The sequence below is a fragment of the Macrosteles quadrilineatus genome, unplaced genomic scaffold (assembly GCF_028750875.1).
Source record: "Macrosteles quadrilineatus isolate MER2022 unplaced genomic scaffold, UCM_ALF_1.0 Scaffold_6__1_contigs__length_79288215, whole genome shotgun sequence".
Taxonomy (NCBI): Eukaryota; Metazoa; Arthropoda; class Insecta; order Hemiptera; family Cicadellidae; genus Macrosteles; species Macrosteles quadrilineatus.
The window spans coordinates 27,522,981-27,543,325 of NW_026542599.1; the positions used below are offsets into that span (position 1 = coordinate 27,522,981).

General features: G+C 30.3%; 2 protein-coding genes across 4 annotated transcripts in view; both read left to right on the top strand.

Moving 5' to 3' along the window:
• The window catches only part of LOC128996124 (dnaJ protein homolog 1-like), a 448,367-nt gene that overhangs the window by 121,685 nt on the left and 306,337 nt on the right, over positions 1-20,345 (top strand). The window lies entirely within an intron of this gene.
• Positions 1-20,345, top strand: part of LOC128996125 (adipokinetic hormone/corazonin-related peptide receptor variant I-like) — a 209,806-nt gene that overhangs the window by 114,727 nt on the left and 74,734 nt on the right. For all 3 annotated transcript variants that reach the window (XM_054421243.1, XM_054421242.1, XM_054421244.1), the window contains one exon: positions 11,614-11,649. The gene's annotated coding sequence lies outside the window, so the exon portion shown is untranslated. The remainder of the gene's footprint in view (positions 1-11,613; positions 11,650-20,345) is intronic.

Here is a 20,345-nt window from a genome sequence, read left to right on the forward strand (position 1 = left end):
AGAACCATCACGATAGTGCAATTAAATAAAGGCTATTTATATATAATAATTTATTGCAAAACAGCAAACTATGAATTATCGCGACTGAGGATGTTAAAGATTATAAAAACAAATACGTCATATGTTAACTTAAAAACACTACTGGAATAACATTTTATCTGGAAGTGGAATAAAGACAACAGATAACGAGGTAACGCAAAACGTTGAATTAATACAGTAGTACTATAATAGTGGGCATTCATTGAAACGCCAGTGAGTGACAGCGGCTGCGGCAGCCTCGTTCAAGGTCACATATGCCGCGACTGTGGAATGGCGGGACGGGGAGAGAGCGGGAAATATGATGCGCCCGTCTAGTTACAGTTGACTCAAACTGGATAAACTTCTCCCGTGCGCGCTGAGTTGAAGACACTAGCGCTACCAACAGGCAGCGCTCCAAATTAAATTTCACTTAATGCTACCTCCGTAAGCGTCAGCATTCTGGGTAATAGAAGTATATTTTCTGTGCTAGTATACAGACCACTTTTAATTACATGTTTTCATAGGGTAGACAGTAATTGAAGGAGATAATATAATGGATCATCAGTATTTAACTCCTAAAAACCTGCATCTACGTGTGCGATTTTCTGAAAACTGTTATGCGTCAACTCAACGAAAACCCCTTCCCTTTATTTTGGTTGAGTAGTTCATATTCGATGCATATATTTTACAATATTCTCACATGTATGCGCCAGTGGTTTACGTTGTGTATTGGAATTTCGCTGCCCTATGTTTTAGATTATTTATGAGTTATAATTATTTACTTCACATCGATAGAAAGTCAAAGGTCATCTTGCTTTAGAATGCAATGAATCTCCGACTACAAATCACTGAAAAAGATACTGTTTGTAGAGTAAGTGGTGAAATACTATATAGAAACATTTTTTATATACATATAATTACTCAAATATAAATTGTGCATTGAGCATAGTAGCTATCGTTTGCTAAGCATGAACAAGAATAGTAATTAACCATGTTTACCAAATAATTGACAAAATAGTGTAATTACTGGATTATTCCTATTGCAAAATCATGTTTGTACACCACACTTGATCTATTTACTCGAACGTAATATGTTCTACTTATATGGTATTTTCGTTAAATGGTTACTAGAAGTTTGTATTCTAACGAAAACAATAGTTTTTTGTTGAACATTTTGTAATGTAATTTACATGATCGAGAATAATTTTGGTATCAAACTCAAGTCAGTAAGAATAGTAGTATTTTTTTTAAATCAGCGTAGCACGTAAAAATGTATGTATGTATATGTATAAAAATGTATGAATAGATTTAAAAAATATTTAATGAGAATATGAATATTCAAGGTGTTTAAAAAAATACCTATACTATAACTATAACAATATGAATATTTTACTCTACATAACCAAACGTGTTCTGACTCTCTACATCCAAATGCTGTATCTTAATTTTTCTCTAAGTTCCTACACTTACTTTGTCGTTAGTAAACTCTCCTTGCTAGGAATTTAAATTGTTTAGTTGAACCAGCTGTTTAGATTCTTTAATTCAATTTAAATATAAGTACTCATAAGGTTAACATGGGAAACTCCAGAGCTACTGGGGCGGAGCCCTTTTGATGGATCTGCACCAAACTTCACACAAACCATCCTTGAATAATGCTTAATAATGCCTGAAAGTGTCATTACAATCTGTCGAGCGGTTTCGGAGTCCATAACGTTCAAATAAATATATTTATATATATACAAACTTCCTCTTTTATAAATATAGATTCTTGCAACGAAAGATAATATTCTTCATACTGCCGTTTCATTTTAGAAACAATATTTTGGTACAATATATTTTCCACCATTATATTTTTAGTTGAAAATGTGATTACATTACATATGTGAAAATATCTAATTACTAAATTTACAAATTACAAAACTGATACTGCAATATTTACACTAAGTGAATCCTTATAAGTTGACACAATGTAATTAACACATGGTTTCAATTTTAGAAAATTAATAATCCTAATATTTGCAGATTGTGTGATTCATCCACCATCTAATTAAAATTTAAAAGCAGATTATAAAAAACGAAGAGCAAATGTACAAATACTGAACAAATGAAGTGAAAAATATCAGATATCGTGAAAAGTCATTTTTAAGTAGTAACTTTTAATTACATTGAACTACCCGATACGTCATTATTATTTAACCTATTTGCTGGGTATGTTTATTTTCACGCTTGTATTGGTTCAGCAGCGAACGCAAACATAAAAATAAATAATACCATTCCGTGAATAACCAACACACACGAGTGAATATAATGGTTTTACATGTAACACTTTAATGCATTTTATGTTTGGTTTGTTAAGCTTGTTAAATATATTTATTCACTTCACTGGCGAGCTGCAACAATACCAAAGTATTCCGAATTGGCATTCACACTTCAAACTCATATTGAATCAGAATAATAAGGTTTATTTCAAGAGTAGACATTTTTATTTCCAACATATTTGTACTATACAATGTAACAATTACAATGTGTTATACACTGTTTTGTAAATAAATATAATTTAAAAGTTAATTCAAATTGTTCACTTAACAGTTAGGCCTAACAAGTAGCCTAAATTAAAATTATTTACCAAAAAACAGAAAAAAAATAGAAACAAAAATAAGAAAAATTTGTGGTTAGATGTCATGAAAAAATGTATTGAGATACTCTCACAATTTTGAAATAGTGGTATAAGGCATAACGTAATTTCAAAAGGCTAAGAACGTTAACCAGTTTGGGAAAGGCTAAATAGTGACCGGTTCCTACAGGGGACAGCGTAAGAAAAACATAGCCTCCTTGCAGTTAGTATTAAAATATTTTTTCGAACGTATTTAAAAATGCAAAAATACTATTTTATACTGCAAGACAACTGTGAAACGAATTTGAGAATGGGAACTTTGCGTGTCTATACTTTTTGATTATAAGGAAGGCGATTTTGTCAGACAAATTACCATCGTATGGACATTTTTTCCATAAATCTTCCAATGAAAAATGTTTTATTCTTAACTCTTGTATTGACATTTTTTGAATTTTTTACTTCCTGCACAAATTACGTTAATATTTTTGACTAATCTTGAGTAAACAATGTACAATATTCATATGTATACAGTAGTTACAATATGTTTATAGAAATCTCGCTATTCCAAAATTTAAGGGGATTAAATTACTATTTGGAGTATCAATAATGTAATATATAAAACGTAAAAGCCATGAAAGGGTGAGCGAGCAAGGGTTTGCCAGGTTAAGTGGGTATAAACGGTTTTGGCTCTTTCCCATCTTTAGAAATAACAAGTGATTCAGAATCATTAACGAATCAAAACAATCTTTGTTCTATAGCCTGTGAAATTAACACTGCTGAACTCACCTACGTTAATTATACCTTCTATTAAAGTTTTATCTATTTTCATAATACGAACCAATTTGATTATTTCGGTTTTATTTTATTTTATTATTCCAAACCTAAATATACCCCTCTAGAATAAAACGACAAACAAATATTATTGCAACTTAATCCCACTACAACCCCTTTTTTAATACATGAACTATTTTAAATACATATTTAATTAAATATAAAATTTAAAACACAGAATTCAATCACACACACAGAACACACGTACACAGAAACACAGAATAAGCGTATTCTTAGGACATTTTTTCTTTGAGATGAAATGAAAAATATGTTTTGAGGCAACTCACTTTTAGAATCTTCACACGTCTATCTTTTAGAGCTAAGTTCTATAAGCTGACATGGAAAGTTATAACTTATAACACTATGGTATTTAGGCCAACTCGAGGCAGTTTAAGAATTATAAATAGAGATTTCGGTTTAAATTGATACACAAAAAGAAGTAACAACTAAAATAAGGCTCAACACATTGGTCCCAGTGGGTCGCCGGAATTTTACCCCCTGGGCGAAGCTGACGTCACTATGACGTAGTAACCTGAGTGGCCAAAAGTTTGTTCGCGGCCGGAATTTTACCCCCGTGGATTTGGAAGTCTAATGAAAATAGACAGAGCGTGATTAATTAGATTAGCAATAAAAACCGGAATTTTACCCCCTGTCCATATAACTAGCGTTTAGACAACTGAAGATGTACGGGCTGGATTTTTACCCCCGGATCTTTACCCCCCGGAATTTTACCCCCGGATTTTTACCCCCCGGAATTTTACCCCCGGATTTTTACCCCCCCCCGGAATCTTACCCCCTGGCCGATTTTAGAAATTGAATGTTTGATTTTCTTATTTCTGTTTTTAATTAATTGTAAACTTTTCATTATTTAGTAGCCTATCTTTATTTATTTATTTTGTAAAGAAATGTTCGAAACAATTATCATTCAGTTGATTGTTTATACGTCATATTAACCAACTGTTAGCTTCAAAGATCGAATCCTAATAACTAGAATCTCAAAATTAAAATTAAAAACCTGTTCGGTTAGTTAATGTTACAAATAAATTAATATAGGCTACTTAATAATAAATTTTTACTATTAAATTAAAACAGAATGAAGATAATTAATCATTCTCACTAATTTATATATCTGGCCAGGGGGTAAAATTCCGGGGGTAAAAATCCAGGGGGTAAAATTCCGGGGGTAAAACTCCGGGGGTAAAAATCCGGGGGTAAAATTCCGAGGGGTAAAATTCCGGGGGTAAAATTCCGGGGGTAAAAATCCGGGCCGTACACTCTAGGTTTTTATAATTTGATGTGTTCTGATTAAATTCACAACCGTGAAAATATATGTTTAATTCCGCGTTTAATCCATCGAGCTGATGTCGCGAAACTCAAAAGTTCGCGGCCGGAATTTTACCCCCTCGTTTGTGACGTCACGTTTGCCCAGGGGGTAAAACTCCAGGGGGATAAAAATCCGCTTCCCCGTCCCAGTGTGCAGGTTGTATTTTGGTTAATTTCATTCAAATGAAACAAAAAGCATTGTACAGAAGACAAATTATGCTTCTTCGACATAAAAAGATATTTAACCTCTAAAGGAAAACATTTACCAGCAGGGAGCTCAAAGATTTAATTTCATCATTATACACCTTCAATATAAAAAAAGATAAAATATATATATAAATAAAAGATTTGCTAAAACCATAATAAACACTCAGTAGGGTAAATTATCAAAATCTTGGTAAATTACGTAGCATCTTTATAGCGTGTTTGATCATTTCCAAATTACACATGATAAATATGTTAGGTTTGTCATCATTTGGACATAAATGTGTATATAGCAGTATTTGATTTGTTGTGCAATGAGGTCTCGATCTCATAATAATGATATGCGATACCTGAGACAGAGTTTGGCTTCTTATTACAACGATTCCCTCATGTTTCAAACTCCGCATTCGAGTCCCTGAACTCCCAAACTACTTACCGTTATGCCTAACAGCACCACCTAGAGACTACAGGAGTTGTGATATTAGATGGATAGCTTAATATCTTACCTTGGCTTAATTAGACCTTTTCTTGATCTTTGGTTGTGTATAAAATGCAATATTACTCACCATTACTTTTGCTTGACTACATAAATTTCAGAGTTTATGACAGTTTATACTTAAATCTATGTTTTTTGTCTATCTCAACTATTTTTTTATAAGGATGGAATACGTATGAATATCTTAAGACTTAACAGGATTGTACTAATCAGTAAAAACCTCTAAATTTTTTCAACATTTTTTAAAGTGAAATATTACAGAATGGTTTCGTTTTGTATTATATATTTTATTATATCCATTGTTAATTCTACCAATCTTTCCAAAAACGTACCATTCTCTAGTTTAATATATAGAGTGACAATTAAGTCTTAAGATGACTTTATAACTTAAGAACGAGTAGAGATACTGCATCACAACAAAATTTGGCATATCATTACTGGTAAAAGTAAGCTACTTTTTTGTGTGCACTATGATTGAATGTCACGTAAGGGAGCGGACTATGGGGAGCAAGTTGAAAATCTTATGGGTAATGATAGGTATATCAATGTATATTAAAATAAGGTCTTTCTTAGTAAAATACAATGCCGCAAACAGGGACACAAACTGACACCGAGACAACAATGACAGCTGTTAAAATATTTCTTAAATCTGTCATTTTGAGTCTTTAACAACTACCACTCTTTAAGTTGTGGCTTTTTAAGCTCAAATTTTAGGCATTGCGTTCTACTAATAAAGACCTTTAATTGGATGTGCATATTGATTCTTTTTAGGATTTTCTTCCATCGTCTAGCGGTCGCCCCTCTGAGCAGGTATCGTATTTTTACAAACTATATAACTTTCAACTGTTCATAAATAGTTTACTTAACAATGTTATTTGGGTAATTTAAAATATATGTTGTAATACGAGGACATCTGTTTGAAACTCAACCAAGATTAAAAAATGCTTTGAGTTAATAAGCTTAGTTTAAAAATCGCATAAATAAAAAATATTAGCTTGGTAAAATAATGTATCATGTCAAGCAGAAAAATTCCAATAAATACCGTGAATCGCTGGTGTTGGCAGAACCCACGTGTGAACTGTGAAATATATTCGCACAGGTATGATATATGCAGAAAAAAAGAGAGAATTTGTACGTCGGGTTGACGTCTAACTGTTTCTGTGCCACTACGAATAGGTCAATAGTGAAATCCATTGATTAAAATTAAAGAATTAACAAAACTCGTAGTAAAGCTAAAGCTTATTCTTTATTAGCTTTAAGCCAGTGTTTGCAAAAAATAATTTAAAGTTTGCTTAGGGGTGTTAGAAGTAAAGCTAGGAATAAAATAAATGTAATCACAGCTTGACATACCTACGGAAAGATACACAGTTCAGTTGTATCTGAAAAGTCTGGTTTTTTGTTCCTTATCAGGAGAATAATTTCTACGATAATTCTTCCTAGAATAATTTCTAGGAAAATGTTTCGCTTTCTTAAGTCTGTTATTGCAGCTTTAGGGTGTTTTCGGTCTTCACTATATATTTTATTTACACGGAAATTATTCAAGTATCTGTTAAATAGTTGCCCAAGCTATTTTCTATCACGAGACATCTACTACAACACGTTATTTAATTCGTAAGGTTATGAATTTTTTACTTTACTTACAACAATCCTTTAAAGCCTTGAAATTCCTTATGGGTTACAAAATAACTTTCATTAATTTTCGAAAGAAAAAGCTCGTTTTTTCCATGTGTTTTACATACATATTAAGCTTCTATTTATTCTTTAGGACCACATTATTTGACAATTTAGTTGAACATACGACTTTAACACAGAAAACAAGCCCCATAAATGGAAACAAAATTATTTATATAATTTCACCCATATGGTGTATCCTGCAGCAAAATGTAATGTGTTATCATCCTTTGATCATTCTGTATTCCAAATAAACTTACTGCATAAAATCCACGAATACATCTTCACCTGTAACACATAACAAGAGCACAACAATCGTGCGAACATATTCACAAACACAATTAATATTTACTACGTTTTACAAATTAAAGGATAAACGCTAAAAACTTTATTATACTACAAGCTGTTCTTTGGCATCTGTCAAAACGTATTTTCTACGTCAAACGAGTTTTCAAATACACTGATCTGTGCCTTAGCCAATTAAACTTTGTTTTTCATTAATTTTATTCTTTTAGAAATAAAAAACTTTGTGAAAAAAAGGTCGATTTGTTTAGGATTCCATCATTTATAACTTAAGTATCGTTGTTGGTTGCATTTAATCTCCTGAATCCTTCACTTTTGGGTACAGGCAAAGGTTAAATTAGACAGTGTTTAAAGTATAATTTCACCAGGTATATTAGCCATTGCCTGATCTAAACTCTGGATGGCATATGTAGAAATATTCCTATCGCAAAAGAAGGTACTTTGGTTCCTATACCGACCACACCTTACATCGTAACCTGAGAATGGTTAAGTTGGACCAAAGTTGGAATAGCTAAGTTGGTTTGAAAGATTTTGTTATTTAAACTAATTAAAATCTTATTTTTGAAGTAGATTTATCGGTGTGGACGGTATAATACCAAAGTACCCATAAAAGAACAGCGGTTTAAAAACGAAAAAAATTACACTTTTACAATTTATCTTTTTAAAACATTTATTTCATAGCAATATTACGATCATACATTTTGTCTTTTTACATTCACAGGCACCAAATAAAATCCACAAGAAGATTCAGAACTAGAATTCTTATGACTTAGATAAAAAATAACGGAGATCCCTAAATCTGCGACCAATTTATTATTTTATTTCGTTGTCCACAGTGGCCAAAACCAGGCTCGTTTAATACAACCATAAGCCTTTTAATGTTTGCTATCATTAAATAAAAAATTTAAATTTTGGAAATTTTGTTCACCAGGAAACAACTGTTAAAAAAAGTCATTACAGATATTTCCCTGTTATGAGTCTAAGTGTTTTTGGGACATATGTTTTACCTTTCTTTAGGTGTTGTTGATATTTGTTCATTCCTTACACTTTTTAATTTAATTTACTAGTCTCTGAACATGAGTTGTAACAATTAAACCATTTTTCACCAGACAGAATAACGCACCCTTTCAGTTGTAATGATCTTAAAGGAAGGTAGAAGTCATCTTTGTACTTCCAAACTACCCATTGTTATTACATTTTTAATTTTTAATAACACTCTTTTCACTATTGTTAGCCGATAGTGAAACTTTTTAATTTTATTTAATTTTTTTTCATTGGTTCACGTGCCGCTGTCACCAATAAGATTTAGCGATTGAGTGTTTTAATTTGATCAGCTCACCCCTTGCTTTGATTGACACATTCTACACACACGTAAGGCCTAAATGCACGGGAAAATCCAAGGATAACATAAAATAATAAAAATGTACTAAGAAACAATTTTTTAAAGAAACAAGAAAGCTAAGCCGATCCAAACAAACTGTACGTGGTCCTTTATTTTTATATTTAGAAGGAGATCTAGGAAAAATCCAGCCTGAAGGGGATGGAAATCCTAGACTGATCGAAATGTCCATGCTGTATCAGATAACATCAGATAAAGTTCGAAACCCTTAAGCTATCAACCGCCAAAGCCGAATAACGTGTATGGAAGTTAATACTTACACAGACACTAGTTAAAGATAATCGTATTAAACAAATAATTGGGTTTTCCATAGTGGACTCGAAGTTGATGCTTAGTATTTGTAGAACAATTAACTTTCAAAACATATTTATAAAAACTTTGACTTGTTTGTTTGTTACGTTAAACAATAATTTATAAGTTCTACAATTCTTTATTCAGTTAAACAAATTATAAATACTAATTTATTAATTAATTTTTATAATTAATTTACTATTTTTAGATTGAATGAAGCTGATCATACTACTTTACCTAATACAAAGTTTGTATCCAAATTTTCATTTTTACTTTAAGAAATCCTATGGGAGAAATCCGTAAGATAAATCCTATAAGAAATCCTCATATTGAAAGATAACATTAGAATAAAATTAAAAAAAGCAACTATAATTAATGAGAAATTGACAACAAATAATCGGCTGAATGTCTTACTTATATACTTCAGGAAAGAATATATTTTTAGATGTATTAAAGGACCCAAATGAGAAAGAGTAAGTATTTGCCCTGCACCAATAGTGCTATAAAATATACAGGTAGATAGGTCTACTTTTAAACTAGGTTGGTTACATGACTATTCTAGTTACATGCATAGTATGACGTCTGTAAAGTTTAATTTTGTAATCTGCAAATAGACAAATATTGGAATTTTACAGGTATCGATAGATGTTGAGTTTACCACAGCCGGCTCATCACATTCAGCCAATAATTACTCAACCACACTTTTACCTAGTGGGTTCAACATAGAGACAACCCAAAACCACCAAACTATATCATTCAAATCTTTGGGTAATTTTTAATTACATAAACAAATATTTTTAAGGTTTTCAGGATTAGGACTGTTAATTTGTTTAACCATGGTAATATTAGTATGTTGTTTAAGTTATTATCCCATGTAGAAAATGTCCTGCTTGAACATTTTTATAATATAGTTTTCGTAAGAACAGCAAAAATACTAGATGACACCTAAGTTGTGTTATGAGTAATATTTTAAATGGCTTAGTAAACATTAAGAAAATTATATTCCTGTAATCATATTGCACATTTAGCCACGATTAAGACTTTATAATTTTAGTTTTCATTACAAAAGTTAAGGCATTATTTTAATCAATACTTGACAAATGAAGATCTTGCATCTCAAAGTGTTGACCTCACCGTTTAGCATACGATATACAATATAAGAAAATTAAATGCTACAAATGGTAGTATAAATTAATATTTATACAAATTATTGAAGTGCTGACCAAAGAATGATTGAATTTTTAATTCAATTCGTCAAATGAATTTGATTTACATTATATGCAAGTTTTGTTAATACAAACCCGCGTCACATTTGACAATATACTCAACGTTAGTCTTTATTGTAATAACAACGTTTAAAAAGGTAACCGAGTATTTACGACTTAACTAGAAACATAAATCTAATCTGTATTTTAGTTTGTTTTTAGGTTACAAAACTCTGTTCTGGACATAGTAATTAGCTCGGTCGTCTTACGTCACTAACTACACTAATCAATACGTCACAAAGGAGCTGACCGGATGGTTAAATAACTCTGTTAAACCTATTTTTATTTTTATTTACTATTTATTTGTATCCAAAATATAAGTCAAGACTGGTGTGTTGTTTGAAATGGAACAAAATTACAATAAATAATACAACCGATATAACGGTAATGACACAGCATGGGAGCTGATAGATGCAATATATTAAGAATTCAGTAATAATAGATATTGTGTCCCTTTATACCTTTTCGTTGTCTGTAAAGACCTGACTATCCTGTAAAGACAAGCTTGACAAAGAATTTTCCTGAAGATCTCAAGAAAGTACAGACAAAGTGTGTGTTTAATCAAACAACATTATTTCTCATAAAGGTTTATAAATATTTTTTGAGAAATAAACAGGAAGTAACAGAACTATTCACATACTTTACTTGTTTTACTCAGCCACAGATTTTTTTATAACTTTATTCCTTTTATATTTTTATACATAGCTGAAACTTTAAAGTATCATGAATGTCGTTGTCGACACAGTGTTCATATTTGTCAACGATAACAGCGCTATAACTTTCTGCTTTATGGCTTAAGAAGGTAAAATAATATTCTTACGGTCCTTTGTTTCATGAAGCGACTAGATGCAGCTAGCTTAAACAAATGTTTATTTATTTTTATCTTAAGTGAAAAATAATTTTTAAATTATAAAGTAATGGTTTAATAGAGTACCTTTCCGTTTCATGCCTAATTTTCATTTATCATGTCAACAAGTGTTTAAATAATGAAAACACATTGATTTTAACCAGCCATATAATGGTACGATTCTTTTTAACATTGGTTGTAGGGTCTTCATTAGAGAGGAATAAAATATACCGACTGTTTTATAAGAGATGAAGCTAAATATTCAGGCACATGTGTTCTATTTTACATAGGAATTGTAAGGTAATATATTTATAAAAAACGCAAATTATAACACAATTTTTTTTGTTTCAGATATTTTCTACAACAACTTCTACAAAAGAGGACAAGGTAAGAGTGTTAAACCTTTTATTTATATTTTGACGTACCATGCCTAATGACAATGAGAAATACGCGTTGAAAGGTATTCTCTATTAATTCTATTCTCTATTATCTAATGATAATATACAATAGAACCTTGATAACAAGACTCTCATGGGGAGTATAAAATAAGACTTGTTATCAAGTTTGTCTTCTTAGCGATGTTTGCAATATCATGTAATTAGGGGTTAAATAAATCATAGGGGATTTTAAAATGACACTTGTTATCAAGGGTGACTTGTTATCCAGGGTCTTGTTAACGAGGTTCCACCGTAACGTATAATAATATCATCCATATCAATAAAATTTGACGGACATGTCTTAGGTAAATTGTTTCAATGAATGAACGTATTGCTAGAATGTAGCTAATTAACTGTGTGCGATTTTATTTACTCACAATTTAGTTTTGGACAAAACGCGAGTTCTTATAATTATAAATGTTAATTCAAAGATCACTTAAATCGTATACGCTTTTTTTGCCCAATTTTCATAATACTATCTGTAGTTCAAACGTAGAAGGTTCGCCTAGTATATGTATCAAATGACTTCATCACTTTTAATGTTCATAAGGACCTTCAACTTTAAGACCTGCAGGATTTCAATTAGGTGGAAAGATAGGACTGTTTATGTCAGGTACACGTTTCGTTAGTCATTGTTTCAACCTCGTAATAAAATATGTTCATAAAATAAAGTTTTGTTTTTAAATATCTGAGTTAAAACTGTGTTCAAATTTGAAAAAAATACCTGCCATAGTGAACCTGCCAACTAAACTTATCCGCCAAATTTGTTAAACGTATAGGTATAAATAAGCAAACTGCAAAGGTTCAGGCGTAGCCCATAGACCACATATTCAACAATGACAGTGGTAGCCCCAAAGGTGATGTTGTCAAATTAGATTTATCTGACCTCTACACTCTCTTGAAATATCTCTTGAAATAAAGCTTGAAACATCCTTATCTAACAATGACGCAGGAGCGATGATTCAGTACTGTAGAAGCTTGCCGTATCCAACATGGCGGTGTTTAAACATTTCCTCACACCAAACTATATAAAGTAGAAAGCATATCAATCAATCAATCAATTATTGAGATGGGGACGCCACCTAGGTGCGTATTTTAACCCAAATATGAGTGAAGGATGAGTGTAGAATGGTGTGTGATGACCTGTGTAGCTTTGTTACTGACTAAGATCAGCGGTTTCATTAGTCAGGATCATTTATTTAAAGCCCAATGATCAGAAACAGCTGGGTCCAGTTTCGAACCATCAAAAAGCTACTAACTTTTCTCAGGATCGAACCGGCGACCTTTTGATTGCTAGGCGAACACTATAACCACTCAGCTACCCAGCCAGTTATACAGGAAAAGTATAAATATTTAGCAACACTGAGTCAATACTTCAAAATTTCGTTTGCGAAAATGTAAAAAAGAAGATTAAAGAAGTTTATATTGATAAGGAATACAAAATGTACAGAAAACCTTTCCTAGAAGCGGTATAATAGTAAGAATAGTGCAAAGACTTGGTTAAACTAAAAATAATATCATGTTGGAAAAAGAAACCCTTGTTTTCATTTTCCAAAAGCTTTTCTATACAGACCTTTGGCTCAAAGACAGTATTTCCTAGCTACCACTAGAAATTCATCATAAGAAACTTCTTCTAAATAAAATAAAACTTTAAAATAAAATAAAATAAAAGGTTATCTAACCAACAAAAATGTTTTATTTTTTATATTAAAACTTGTGTTTTTTTATTTACGGTTTATGAAAAGTATTTTTTTCTAAATTTTGTTTGCTATGTGTACTTTTGCTAACATTTGTGTTTATAAAGAGTTGACTTTTTTAAGAGTTGAAAATGTAATAAGATTTTAACTATATACTAAAACCTCAACTGCTAAATTTTAATTTGAAAATTAAAACACATAAGGACTAATATATTTACTACGTAAAACAAATTAGGTTGCTAACGTATTGTAAACACTGTTTGTTTAAATGTTGTGTTTAAATCTGCATGCAATATCCACAATTTAAATTGGTAGTGATATTTCCTCAGTCATTCAGTAAACTTTTAAACTGGGATTAAGTCCAAAAATCTTAGCTATTTAATTTATGAATCAAGTTTTACTTTACACCATCCATTTAATTTACAATGTTATACACCCTAAAATGATATGGGTGATCAGTTATAGTAATTTTTTAATAATTATTTTAGGACGCTGAGAAGCAACTTATTACAAAATAATTTGGGTTTCCTTTTTTAAAAGATCTTTGACCTAAAACAAGGAAAATAATGAAAAGAAAGTCAACAACTGGCAAGGAGTGTGTGTATGATAAAACAACTACTGACTATGGCACAAAATCACTGTAGGGTAAAAAAAAAATACTAGATAGCATTGTTAATCTTGAATAGTGAACTGTTCATAAATACTTAGTGTAACTTGTATTTAAAAACAAACAACCTAATATTCCTCTCATTTTCTCTAAACCAAGTTAAAAGCCCATTAAATCCACAAATAGCAATCAAACAGTGAAAAAAAAACGGTAACCAATTGGAGCCGTATTGCTTATCTTAAAGAAGTAAAAAACAATTGAATGAAAATACATTGTAAAAACGTAAGTTACTATTTTTTTTTTCATTCAAGACGTCAAGTTTTCCACATACGAAATTCTGTTTACTTACTAAATTGTTTTGATCTGTATCTTATAAAGGGTGTTCAAAAAAGGTGGGGACATAATTTACGTAGTGATTTTTTTTTTCAAAATAAAGAGAAAATCAAGTATAATATTTTTTTTTCAGAATTGCTTCGTTAACCAGATATCCGCCATTTTGTATTTTTTACATAAAAATTCTTTATGAAAATTTGTATGTATGTTAGGGTTAAAAAACCCATTTTAGAAAAAAATCATCTTGATTCATCTCCAAATTTTAAAATGAAAATTTTTAAACTTGAATTACACAGAAATGGGTAATTTAATGAAAAGAATTAAAGAACACTTTATTTTAGCATTTTTTATTCCTTCCCTATCAACGATACCAAGTTCAAAAAGGTCAAATATGAAATAGCTTAAATTTTACGATTTTAAGTTGTAAAATGAGGTACAATAAGGCAAATGCTAGGCAGGTTTGTCCTATTTTACAACTATAAATCGTAATTGTGTATTTTATTAAAAAATTGTGACGCAAGCCATGCATGTATATATGTTAACTGGAAATAAAGGAATATTTTATTTGATTTGATAATATTTAAGCTATTTCTTATTCGATCTTCCTGAACTTGGCATTGTTTGATAGGGAATTAAAAATTCTAAATAAGAGTGTTCTTTACACATTTTCATCAAATCAGCCATTTTTGTGCAATTTAAGTTTAAAATATTTAAATGGCCGCCATTTTGAAATTTTTAGTAGAATAGTAGATTCAAGATATTTTTTTTCTAACATGGGTCTCTTCTACCCTTACCCACATAGGCTACTAGGTTTCGTAAAGATCGGTTGAAAAAATCAAAGATAAAATCTTTATGTAAAAAATTGCCAATATCTGGTTAACAAAGCGATTAAAAAAATTATATTTGATTTTCTCTTTATTTTGACCTAAGGAATCACCATCGATGTATAGTAACTCTAAATCTGAGTTATTATACATCGATGAGAATCACTACATAATTAATGTCCCCACCTTTTTTTAACACCCTGTATAACCAATCCAAATAAAAAGTCGTTCTGGAGTCTTTACATACATAAGTTTGAATAAGACAAAGATTTATGGTAAAAATATTAATTTATTATTCGGTATTGAAATTCTAGCATTTTCCTACAAGTTAACACGTTTCTTAAATTAAAATTGACTAGTTTATTTAATTTACTAGAAGGAAAATGCCGTAATGGAACGAACTAAAAGGATATTACGGACATGCCTTTAAAACTGTAACACAATTAGAGAGCTTTTTAGATATATCAGCAATCCTATCAATCGCTCCTTTCAGGAGAGGGCCTTTTAAGGAAACAAAATCTTTTATTTCCCTTCTTTTAGCTACAACAACAAAAATTATACAGAAAATAATATCGCTTTAAACTAGGGTAGGGAAACTAAATTGGAAAAATATAATCAATACCTTTGTGTATATTTCCTATATTATATTACTGGTATTCTATTGTAAATAAATCACTTAATAAACTAATATTACTAATATTACAAACGTAAAATATCAACCAAAACATGGACTAAGAATAATATAATTAACAAATGAAATTTCCCTTTAACAAACCTCTTAAAATGTCATAAAAGTTTAATTGAAAATTATCATACCTTCTTTTATTGTTACATGACATTTTAAGAGGTTTGTTTAAGGGAAATTTCATTTGTAAATTATATTATTCTTAGTCCCTGCAAGTTTTGGTCGATATTTAATGTAACGATATCATTTGTTTGTAATGCAACTTTATTAAGTGATTTATTTTACAGTTTGACAAAAATGAACATGAAGAGAAAAATAATGTTGTATCGTTGTTTTCGTGAAAATACATGTTAATGAAACTCGACATACCATCGGATTGCCTAATCAATGTTATCATGATTTCACTATTAGTGTTTGTTACAACTAAAGGCTGTAAAAAATTACATGAAAAATATATTAAATCAAGTTTAAAATTAGGCTCTATCCATAAATATCCACTGCTAATATTCCATACAGCGAGTCCAATACCAAACAAGTCCATAAATATCCACTTTAAGGTTTATAACCTCAGGGCTTTATTGCTCTATGATTCTCTTTATTATTATATCCCATGTTTTAAACAGTTAAGGTTTAAAAAAATTTGTGTAAGTTCATAGGCATATTTGTATAAATAGTATAACCAGAATTGTGTTCAATACTATTGTGATTGTTTACAATAACTGTATATTATGTACATTGAGCAATAAAGAATTTTTCTATTCAAAAAAAATAAAAAAAAAATAAACAAGATAATTTAAATCAGTATGACTTTTTAGAAACATTTTTTAAACAGCATAAAATAACGAGCAGATAGAATTGGCTGGACAATATTGAGAGAAATCATCAATAAATGTCGACGTTCAATGTTTACAGTTAACCCCTTTAAATCTTAACTGAACGAAACACTGACTAATCGTTTTACAACACCGTTAAAAATTGGATTGTCACAAAGTGTTTGTTTGATTGTCATTGCAAACACTTCGTTACAATAAATAAAATATTACTCTTTGTAGATTCTCTGTGTTAGGTTTTTTTTCAAATAATACTCCAATCTTATGATATATACAGTTAATTTGTTTGATAAATTGTTCTTTTCCCTGTGAAAAAAGCTAATGATGATATTTAAATTTGATTTGTTACTAAAGATTGAAATTTAATAACATCCTCTTATACTTTTGGTAGGGTTTCCATTTGTTGACAGGCTTCCATAGACTCAACTAAACAAAACATGACCTTGTCAAATCAAACTAATGATAAACATGCCATTTCCATTGTTGTAACAATCAGCTGTTCGAAATCATAGAAACAGACGTACCAACCTTTTAATTTTGTGCCATTCTCATTGAATGGCCTATAGTATAACCTCCATCAAGTCTTTCTTTCCAATTAGGCTATATTTTACTTTACTTCGGCTGTTTGAAATACAACCCAACATCGTAATGTAATATTTAACCTTATCTAAAAAGGCCTATCATTTACTGATTATTATGAATCTAAAATAAAAAACAGAAACAATATTGAAGCGATTGATTTTTATGACCATAGCAAACCCTTATAAAAATATTTCTAAGTTGGTTCTTCACCTTGCGTTTACTTGAAAGGCGTCCAAATTGAATAACTAAGCTTAAGCCAAGATTTCATTGAAGGTTAATAGACCAAAATATATAAGATTATATAATTAATTACTCGCCTTTGGCTCACTGAAGGCTCCGCTCCCAGGCCCCCTTTCAATAGGAGTCGTGATGAGAAAGTGTCAGGGGGACAGGATGTTGTCCGGGAATTTCTACATTAAACCCCCAATGATAACTTTGCAGATGCAAAGTTTTTCATTGATAGGTTGTTTGTGTTCAAACCAAACAAGTCTTGACATGTTAGAGTCTCAATGTGCTAGGGCCGGTGCTATGATGGATGACATTCTCAAAGTCTTTATCTCAAAAACTTTCTATACCGGTAGCTCAATAAGCAAAGATATAAAGTTATAATCTTAGGAGTTCGAGGGAGGTAAAATGTTACAAATAGTCTTAGCCCCACTTTGGTGGTGGGGGCGTGGGGGTTAAAACCCTTGGTATGAAGAATGGGACAAATTATTATTATTGCCAATAATTGCCGGTTAAAAAAATTACAGTCTCAGACCATCGAACCTACAAAATTTAAAATATCTAGAACGTTTATAAACAGTTAAAAACAATTTTCAGTAGATAAATATATTGCAAAGCTTGATGTGAAATCTTCGCGTCCATACCTTCATTTTGAGACCTAAATAATGAAAATTGGTGGGGTAGAAGAGCCAGACAAACTCTAAAAAGAAACACTGTATGTAATCCGAACATTTTGTAAACAAGTCAAAGCTCACTAGTTAGGTTTTGGTAAATCCTGCCACACATAAACTAATTAATATTTCGATTATTAAATTTTAAGAATACTTTAACTTTAGTCTGTAGAAAATGACAATTGAATCTAGAATTCTATGTTTCAAAATAGCTTGCTTTATTGAGTTTCTATAAACTTCTTACTCGAGGAAAAGCGTTTGTAAATCTAAATTGCCAAAGAACATGAATCCTGAACTTTGCTTCCCAGAATTTCACCTTATCAACATAATAGGCTGTCTGTATTGTACCTCCTTATAGACCCGACTAATTTAGGATCATTACTAAGAAGTGAACAATATAGGCTATATTTGAGGTTTGTTTCATTACGTCAATGTAAACGCCTTGTGTACGATTTATAATTTCCAAACCAACGTATGTTGCAAACCTTGTATTCAGTGATCATAATTTGTGATGTTTAAAATGTAATTTTATATTATCTTGTTTTAAGAAACTAAATTGTAATCATCTTTTTAGTGGTTAACTGTTTTTTTTATGATCATGAATGCACACTTAACTACTCCCATTAAAAATATATTGTTGTCTATGAATAATCATTTTACAATAAACATAACCTACTATCGGTGAAGTTAAGTATAATAAATAAATTAAAGTATTAAGTATTATGACGAATAATTAAGGATAGTTTGCGGATAATATTAAAACAAACATTACTACGTGTTGTAAAGTGTTGGTAATCCAAAAATCCCTTTTTGTCGTTTTCATCGAGAAAAAATATTCTCGACTAGCTTTCGTCAAGAAGACTTTTAAGCTTAACCGTAATGTTTATACTTTGTGATTTAACCCTTTTCAAACAATTAGCATTATTGAAATAATTCTAAAAAAGCGATACTTGCGACACAAATGCACGTTTTTTAAAGTAAATTGCAAAAAAATTATAATTGTATTATAGTTTTGAGTTAATTGCCTCGTATTTCGGTAAAATACGTTTTTTATATTCGATAAACACATAATTTATTGGAGCATAATGGAAATTTCTTTACTAAAAATTTAAAAGACTTCACATGTTTGTAAATAGATAAATAGCCGTTACTGTGATTTTTTATGTTTATATAGTTGAGAAAGTCTGTTTACATAGGTAGTTTGTTATTGGTTGTCTTTATGCTGGGCTTTTCTGTAAAGAAATTTACTAAAACCAACCACATTTACTGCTGTATACAGTCTTGTTTTTTTTTAATTGAAGCTTGTTTTCTCGTTAGTGGGTGTTTAAGTTCCTAGAAAACTAATCAAAATGAAAATAACAGTAAAATCCCCTAACATGCATGCTAATCATTAGAATGTAATGTAAACATTTTTCTCACGCTCAACTCGAGTAAAACAGTTGACTATGCTTCAACGTGTTCTTTTCATAGGAGCGATAGAGTTATTTCAAATGCGATAATGAGCTAAGTGATATTTCGTTTTTAAACTATTCACTTTTACATAACCTTTTGAATGGAAACATGAAGCGTATTAGGATTTAAACTGATATAATTATCGTGTCGTTGGTGTCAAGTAATCTTTTACTTTTACAAATCATTTTATAAAACGACAAAACTTGTATCAAGATTTGAAAACATGGCTTTAGTCATTTTAGGAAAATTAATTTTAAAGATAAGCAATTTATTTATAAAATCTTTATTCTTAGCCAACAACTGCAGTCTTGTTTTGATTTTTTAATACACTTTAGTTTTAAAATGACTTTAAGAGTATATTCTTTAATATTCTTTAAGTGTAAAGTTAATTTCCCTTATCATTCAATATTTGTACCTAACCTGAGCAGGGATAATATCTTTAAAAATGAAAACTTTTAAACTTGGATTGATGTCAATAAATTCCCTGCGTGATTTATGGTTCTAGTTTAGTCGTTAAAAGTGATATTTCCAAACAATTTAAACTTGATCAATCAATTTATATTTATAATAATTTGTTTAACGTTGTAAGAAAATAATGTATTTTTAAGTACTGTATTTAGGTTTCTATACGTTGTATAAAAGATAATTTATATGTACAGGTGTTTTATATTTAATAATAATGCGTTTGATGATGTTATTACATTTATTAGCCATTTAACAAAGTCCACCAATCAATAAAC